The sequence below is a fragment of the Poromitra crassiceps genome (assembly GCF_964638095.1).
Source record: "Poromitra crassiceps genome assembly, chromosome: 17".
NCBI lineage: Eukaryota > Metazoa > Chordata > Actinopteri > Beryciformes > Melamphaidae > Poromitra > Poromitra crassiceps.
Genome location: NC_139635.1, coordinates 23,404,491 through 23,412,742, shown reverse-complemented (window position 1 = coordinate 23,412,742; position 8,252 = coordinate 23,404,491). Strand labels below are relative to the sequence as shown.

At 44.4% G+C, this 8,252-nt stretch overlaps 1 protein-coding gene across 1 annotated transcript in view; it reads right to left on the bottom strand.

The window, feature by feature from the left end:
* Window positions 1-6,285: 6,285 nt before the first annotated feature.
* The window catches only part of LOC310791949 (protein NLRC3-like), a 32,563-nt gene continuing 30,596 nt past the window's right edge, over window positions 6,286-8,252 (bottom strand). Inside the window, exon 10 of the mRNA XM_083653631.1 lies at window positions 6,286-8,252. This exon is cut by the window's right edge and continues 1,047 nt beyond it. The gene's annotated coding sequence lies outside the window, so the exon portion shown is untranslated.

The following is an 8,252-nucleotide window of genomic DNA, read 5'->3' as shown; positions in this document are numbered from 1 at the left end:
AAATTTAATGTCGCTTCCACGCGACATGCACAACCCACACACATCCCCCTGTACCAAAACACACCCAACACAATATTTTTCCCATCACCACATCAAATTATAATTCCCCAACAACAGTCTTTTCTTTTCAGCACCCCCGTCATAATGTCCAGTTTTCATTAGGTACTCCGTAATGTCTAGTTTCCCATTAGGCACTCCATAATGTCTAGTTTTCATTATTTCCTTTCTTTTTCACACATTTAAATTCAACCCACATTTCCCACATTTAGTCCCTTTTAAACCCCCCCTTTTGTTTGTTCCAGTAGCCAAATGCTCGAACGAGCACCGGATCGACATCCTCGTCCTCCGGTCTCCACTCGCGCCCGTCGACTCTCCAGCTGACCCTGGCGTCGTCCTCCCGGCCTCGCACTCGCTCGTTTTTCCGTCCCCCTCCTCCAGGGTTGAGGACAGCAGAGCGAACACCACCGGCGTCGATCTTCCCCTCGGCTCTCCGCTCGTTTTTCCGTCCCCCTCCTCCAGGGTTGAGGACAGCAGAGCGAACACCACCGGCGTCGATCTTCCCCTCGGCTCTCCGCAGTGCAACGTTAGGGGGTGTATAGCGGTTAGGCTGGGCCGGTTCCCCCGGCGGTAACCCCTCTCGCTCACTCGGAGACACGAGCGTCGCTCTCCCGACTGTAACAACGCTGCAGACGATGTCCCTCTCTTCCCTCTGGCTGTTCACGCTCTTCCCAGCCTGCGTCTCACCTCCGGCCTCCACACTCTCAGTGCAGTCCCTGGCCAAGTGCTCCGGTGACTGGCAAGTCCAGCAGAGTCTCACCTGTCTGCCGCCTGCACGTCTCTCTTCTCCCGCTGCCCCCCGATCTCCGACAGCCTCTGGACACTCTCTGGCTAGATGTCCGATCGCGCTACATGCCCAGCAGGCTCCCTGCTGTCCATGTCGTTGTCCCGCATACCCGGTCCGTCTCCCGGAACCGCATCGGCACCACCTCGCCACGTGGCCCCGCTCTCTGCAGGTCCAACACAGTCTCTTCCGTGGCTCTTCCAGCCGCTCTCCCCGCTGCATTACCTCCGCGCTCATCAAGTCCACCCGCTGCATGACTTCTCGCAGCGCCCGCATCACCTCTACTGCCCAGGCAGGAGTCTCTTGCACCAGCCGTCCGACCTCTCTCAACACACGGGCCTCCATGCCCGCCAGCATCGAGCTGATCCCCGCCGTCAGCTCTCCTTTCCTCCCGTTCACCGATGGCCATTCTCCGGAGATACTTGATTCTCCGCGCACCATCGCACGTGGTTTTAGCAGCTAGCAGTTAGCAGTTAGCACCCCTGGTAGCTAACTTACTAGCGCTAGTTTCTAGAGCCAAAAAGCCGCACCACCCGTCTCTTTTGCCGTTCCTTCTCACCCTCTCCCCTCTCGGCCGAATCAGAGGCGTTACCGCTTTACTGTCTGACACCAATGTAACGAAGTGGGTATTCGTCCAAGGAACTGGAGACTTGAAGTTGGTACAGGCTTTTTATTCTTGTCTTCACAATACACGCTCCCAGCAGCTAGCTTCGCTGCTAGCTCTAAACCACCCGGTCAGCTCCCTCGCATAGCCTGACTGGCCTCCGCCCCGGCCGCTGGTCACATATATCCCCCTTCCCCCTAGGAACACACCCCCACATATCAGTTCCTAGCCAAGCACGGAAAAACCCCAATACACGTAATTACCCGATACGCTACAATATGTTTGTCATTTATGCCCATATGTTTCTCAAAAAACAACGCATCCATTTACACCCGCTTTACTGCGAGCTAGCATGACATGGCTGGCTGGTAGCCTACCTACCTTCCTCCAGTCCACCTGTTTGTCTGGCAGGCACAGCGACAAGTTATTTTGTTTAGCCTACGAAACAACGTTACGCGCTAATTTGCATATCAATATGCGCTAATTAAGTAACTACTAACGACTCTGACTGCTCAATGCTCACCTCACAGTTTCATTGATCATGAGTGGGGACTGGGGAGAACGATTGTGTGGACTGTGGAGGACCACTTCGCTGCTGTACTGTGTGTGTGACCTGTGTGAAGTGATGTGGGAGGCAGTTGGATGGAGCGCAGCGGCGGTTCTAGAAACTTTTCGGGTGGGCTGAACCCCCCTAAATTTTTGTCTCAGCCCACCCTAAGAACATAGAAAACATAGAACATAGAAACTGCTACTAATGACCACCATGGATTTGGAGAGAAAAAAAAAAAAAAAAAAAAAAAAGTTTTTTTAGTTTCTTTTTTTTGGGTGGGCTGAGACTATTTTTGGGTGGGCTAAAGCCACCCAAAAAAGGCCTAGAACCGCCCCTGGTCATCAGTGATGTCACTCGAGCAATTGTGATGTCACGGAGATGATGTCATGGGCAGTGTTGGGGAACAGTGGCGTGCCGTCCATTAGGCGAACTAGGCAAATGCTAAGGGCGCTTGAGCCGTTAGGGGCGCCAGAGAGGGTAAAAAAAAAAAAAAAAAAAAAAAAAAAAAATTAGAAATACTTTTTCATGATAATAGGCCTACTATTATTTTACAATAGTAGACAAAAAATAAGCACAACAACTTGAGTCTTTAAATAATAGTGAAATCATTTTTCTAATTCTGGCTTTCTGGCTGCCTGGGCTGCAGCACTTTCACCATGGTCCCTAATCCATACCACCCCACCCCCTGCGCGGCCGCGCCCCCTTTTACCTGCTCGGAGCTTTTTCCCAGAGTGGGGGGGTGGGCAAGGGAGCTGGGAGGTGGGTGCTGAGGGTGCTGCAGCACCCCCTGGTGGCAAGAAATGGGATTTTCGAAATTGTTGGATTTGGCTGTCTTGTGTTTATACCACCAACAAAATGCATTAAAAAACAGTTTGTGCTTCCCAGCTCTGATCTTATTTAATATGCTCTCTCTTCAAAAGTGTTTGATTTTCATCATAATCTGGTTTTCCATAATAATAATAATAAGTTCAGTGTTTATGCGTTGCTGTCTGTTGTAGTGTAAAACGACTAAAGGGAGAGCAGGTGCTTATATGAAAGTGAGTGAGAAAAGGAGTAGATACTGAATAATGACATCACAACAGTATAATCCTAATGTTAATTTAAAATTAAATATTCTTCTAAATATGGATTAAAGTCCAAAAAACATCAAATTTTCCCTAAAGAGTCCCTTCCTTACAGCACCCTTTCCTAAAAGTACTTCCAGCGCCACTGGGGATTGCGATATAATTTTTATTATATTTCTTTGGGGGAGGGGGGGCACCAGCACAAATCTTGCCTAGGGCACCAACTTGGTCAGGCACGCCACTGTTGGGGAAGCTACTTGGAAAGCATATAGCTTAGGAAGCTATACCAACAACAACTTCACCATGGAAGTAGTTTGAACTACAGCGAAGCTACCCTGGTAGAAATGTAGTTTAGGAAACTACAAGCTACGCAGAAAAAGTAGTTCAAACTACTTTGTAAAAAAAAAAAAAAGCATTAAATTGACAATGTACCTACATGTGTGATATATAAAATAAAATATAATAATAGCCTACAAAAAAGTCACATGACAGCAAAAATCTCAATGTCATGTACTTACTTAAATATGGCCATGGTGATGAGTCATTGTGAGGTTTGTCCATGGTGACGCTGTCACATGTAGTCGTGTTTATGGATCACGCAGTCACCTAAGACCCACCCTGCGTAGCATTCAAGCGCTAGGATTGATTAAAGTTAGGGTAAGAATCTCAGGGCAAGCCAATCAGAGGCAGCATAGGGTGTGTGTCTTGTGCTAGGATTGGTTAGTTTGAAGGTAGAATGTAGTTATGTCCCTGAGTTTCTACACATGAAATGATTGCATTATTGGTTCCTATGCGATATTGCTTACTGTATTAAATATGCACAGTGGTTCCCAACCTTTTTCTTAGAGGTCCCATATATTACCATTGTATATCACTGGCGACGCCCACCAGCCCCCACCCACCACATAAGAGTACCTGCAGGAAGTATCAGACAATTTTCCCCTTACAGTTTGTTCATGGGGCGACTCTGTGGCTCAGGAGGTAGAGCGGGTCGTCCACTAATCAGAAGGTTGGTGGTTCGATCCCCGGCTCCTCCAGTCCGCATGTCGAAGTGTCCTTGGGCAAGACCCTGAACCCCAAATTGCTCCCGATGGTTGTGCCAGCACCCTGCGTGGCAGCTTGCCGCGTTCGGTGTGTGAATGGGTGAATGTAGGCACATTGTAAAGCGCTTTGGATAAAAGCGCTATATGCAGTCAATTTACCATATAAATGCAGTCCATTCTCTCTGTATAGTGATTGTCTCTAAATGTCACTATCATACATTTATAGTCCAACAGCTTTTAATGAGAGTTCTGAGCCTGTATTTCTGGAGACAATGATGGGATGTCAGGTGTCATTTATGTCAACTTTCATCGTTCTCATTCATTCATTCTCTCGCTCTCGCTCTCGCTCTTGCTCTCTCTCTCTCTCTCTCTCTCTCTCTCTCTCTCTCTCTCTCTCTCTCTCTCTCTCTCTCTCTCTCTCTCTCTCACACACACACACACACACACACACACACACACACACACTCTCACACACACACACACACACACACACACACGCACACACGCACGCACGCACGCACACACACACACACACACACACACACACACACACACACACACACACACACACACACACACACACACACACACACACACACAGATGGATTCGAGTTATTGTCCCAGCTGCTGATGCAGGGAAATGATTTAAATGCTGAGACGTGAAAAAATAAAGAATTAAAAACTTAAAATCAAGAGGGTTTGTGACCCACTGGGGAGCTCTGGTGACCCCTAGTGGGGGTTGCGACTTCCGGGTTGGGAACCACTGGGGTATTCACCTAACTCTGTATTGTTATTTCTGCTCTGTAATGTTACTTAAACTATATATAATCATATTTAATCTTTATTATTTATGATTTCTGCTTGTTTTCAGATCTGCTAGTGACACCTGGACTGCCCGTCACAGCCTCTCCACCTGCCACACCATTCCAGGTGGACAGAGACTATGAAGGAAGTCATAGACAGCCTCCTATTATTCCACCAAGGATCAAATGATGTCCTGCAGCAGGTGGACAGAGACTATGCTGACTTGATGCAGGCTGCTTCCTGTGATCCCAATAGCCTGAGATTTAAAAAGTGAGCTATTACAAACACACTTTGTGAAGGCAGTTGACTCTCAGTCATGTCATCACAGTCTCAATAAACATATATGCACCAATGCCTCATGCTTGTTTTGTTGACAAATTTGACCAAATTAACAAAGACTAAAACTAAAGTACACAATATAATTTCAGTTAGTTTTTTCTAATGTCTAGTTTTTGTTTTGATGTCAGTTAAAAAAAGATTCCCCCACACCTAGTTTTAGGTGTTAGTTTAAATTAACTATAATAACCTTATTGCCTCCTACAGTATTTCTATGATGACAGAAATCCAAGACAGCCCAAGACCGCCAAATGGCCTATGGTATTGCATATGGTATGGTATTGGCCTATGGCCTGCATTTATATAGCGCCTTTATCCAAAGCGCTTTACAGTCAGTAGGTACATTCACCCATTCACACACCGATGGTGGCAGGCTACCACGCAGGTTGCTGGCACACCAACTGGAGCAATTTGGGGTTCAGTGTCTTGCCCAAGGACACTTCGACATGCAGACTGGAGGAGCCGGGAATCGAACCACCGACCTCTTTTATCCAAAGCGATTAGTGGACAACCTGCTCTACCTCCTGAGGTACAGCCGCCAATCACAGTTTCATGAAGCATGACATCGTCCATATCAACAGGGTCAACCCCGCCTTTTCTCTTAGCTTAAGAGTTATCCTTGTTCCTTAGTCAAAGGTGCTCTCAGCAACCTTGTGAATAGGTTAGAGGAAACTCTTAGCTAGGAACTTTTAGTGATATTTAGGAGTCCCCCTAGTGGTAAGATAAAATACTTTGTCAATATGGGCCCAGGGGCATAATGGATGGTAAACACAAGTAGTTTACCCACCACTTTCAAATGATGCAGTTTACTCACCTATTTTCAGATCAACTGTATGACTCAATGAGGGGAAACAAGGTGGATACTCACCTTGGATAGTTTACACACCTCTGTAGGCTTTTTACCACTACACACCTGTCTCAGTTATTATGTAATTTATTTCACATTTTCTCAAGCAGTACACTTCCTGGAATTAATATAGAAGAAATACTTGATTGATTCTTGGAATGAAAAACTTTATTGATCTTTACAAGCATTCACTTTGGCTACACATCACATGCTATTATTACCTGCTAAAAGACACTGGTTCAATCTTTCTATGCATATGTAGTCACTTCATCCACTCAATCAATTTGTTAAGCCAGCATGTCAGATAACTGTGGAGGAAAACAATGTGCGTTACATTTGTGGTTCACTTAACAAAGTTACAAAGTGTCGGGAACAAAATCAACATACAGTATTAACAACTATTCTGCCACAGTCAAGATTTTGCTGGCTCCATTAAGACCCATGCAGTGAAGAGAAACAGTACAGCAACAATACAAATAGCCAGAGATGGAAAAGTACACACATTCTTTACTTAAGTAGAAGTACAGTTACTTGTGTGTAAAAAAAAAAAAAAAGTGGTAAAAGTAGAAGTACTGATTCAACTTGTTTACTCAAGTCCAAAAAGAAAGTACAGGCTCTGAAATGTAACCTACTCAAAGTATAAAAGTAAGAAGTATTTTGACAAGATGTTTCTGCAAAGCTCGGCTACCTGAACCTCACATCATATTAATATAATTCTGAGACTATTTGAATATCCCCTCCAAACACATTTGAAGGCAGTGTTGGGGAAGCTACTTTGAAAGCATAGCTTAGGGAAGCTACCAATTACTTCACCATGGACATAGTTGAAACTACAGCAAAGCTACCCTGGCAGAAATGTAGTTTAGGAAACTACAAGCTATAAAGTAGTTCAAACTACTTTGTAAAAAAACAACAACATTAAATTGACAATGTAGCCTACATGTGTGCTATATGCAATAAAATATAACAACCTACAAAAAAGCATAATTCCAGCAAAAATGTGCCTCTCAATTCAACTATTGCAATAGATGACACCCAATACATCCAAAGTTATGTTTTTGTTGTTGTAAACAAATGTGGGTTCTTCTGGGTTTTGTTTTATCAGACAAACAATAAAGACTTGACTAGGATCAGTTAAGGTTATAGGGTAAGAATCAGAGGACAAGCCAATGAGAGGCAGTGTAGGCTCGGGGTGTGTATCTTGTCAAGAAATACAGTAACGTTAGGATCCTGGCTGACTTCACGGTCTAGGTGCCTTCAAAGCGATCAGGATGAAAGAAAAAGGGGCAGTCCTGTCAAAGGGGGTTCTGGTTCATCAGTAATGGTAAAATAAAATAAATGTATAGGCCTACATTCCTTTCATTTTATTGCCCAAATAAATTTATAGTTGGTAGTTTGAGTAGTTAAACTACACAAAAATGACCAAATAGTAGTTTAATTAGGCTATTTTACTGACTCACTATGCAAATATAAATGTAGTTGAACTACCAGCAAGCTACTGCAAAATGTAGTTAAACTATTTAGTTCCCCAACACTGGATGTAGGCCTATAAAAAAAACTTTACTTTGATTAATAATTTGTGTCTGATATAATTGTCCACAAAAAAGTTCAATTAGGCGATAATTTAAAAATAAATCCTTAAAATAACATCTACTCCGTCTCCCTCATTACATTGCATCGTTGATGTGATGTGACATGTTACAGGTTTAGCCTGTCACTTTAAATACATTATTTTCACTTTGGCAGTTTATATAATTCAATCAAACGTCAAATGTGTTTTACTTTGAAAGTTATAACAGGAAGTGGTGTTGTTCACGTTGGTTAGCTTAACCAAAGACATCAACACGCAGCAGCACCCTCCGCCATTTTGGCCCCTAAGGGTACTAGTGAAACCTGCCAGGCTGTCTATGGTAAAAACAGCATCCAGTAGGCTAAAAACATCCCGCCTACAAATTCCATATAGCTTATTTTTCAACTTTAAATGATCCTTCCCGGTCAAAATGCATTGTGCTGCTGCTGCTGTTGTTTTAGAGGCCAAGATGGCGGCGGCGCCTCTAGTGGCTGTTTCTAATAATGCATCACACCTCTGTGCAACACAGTCTTTCCTTCCACCCTCTTTGGCTTGATACAGAAGGGGGACGCACGCGGATGTTTTGGGCACTA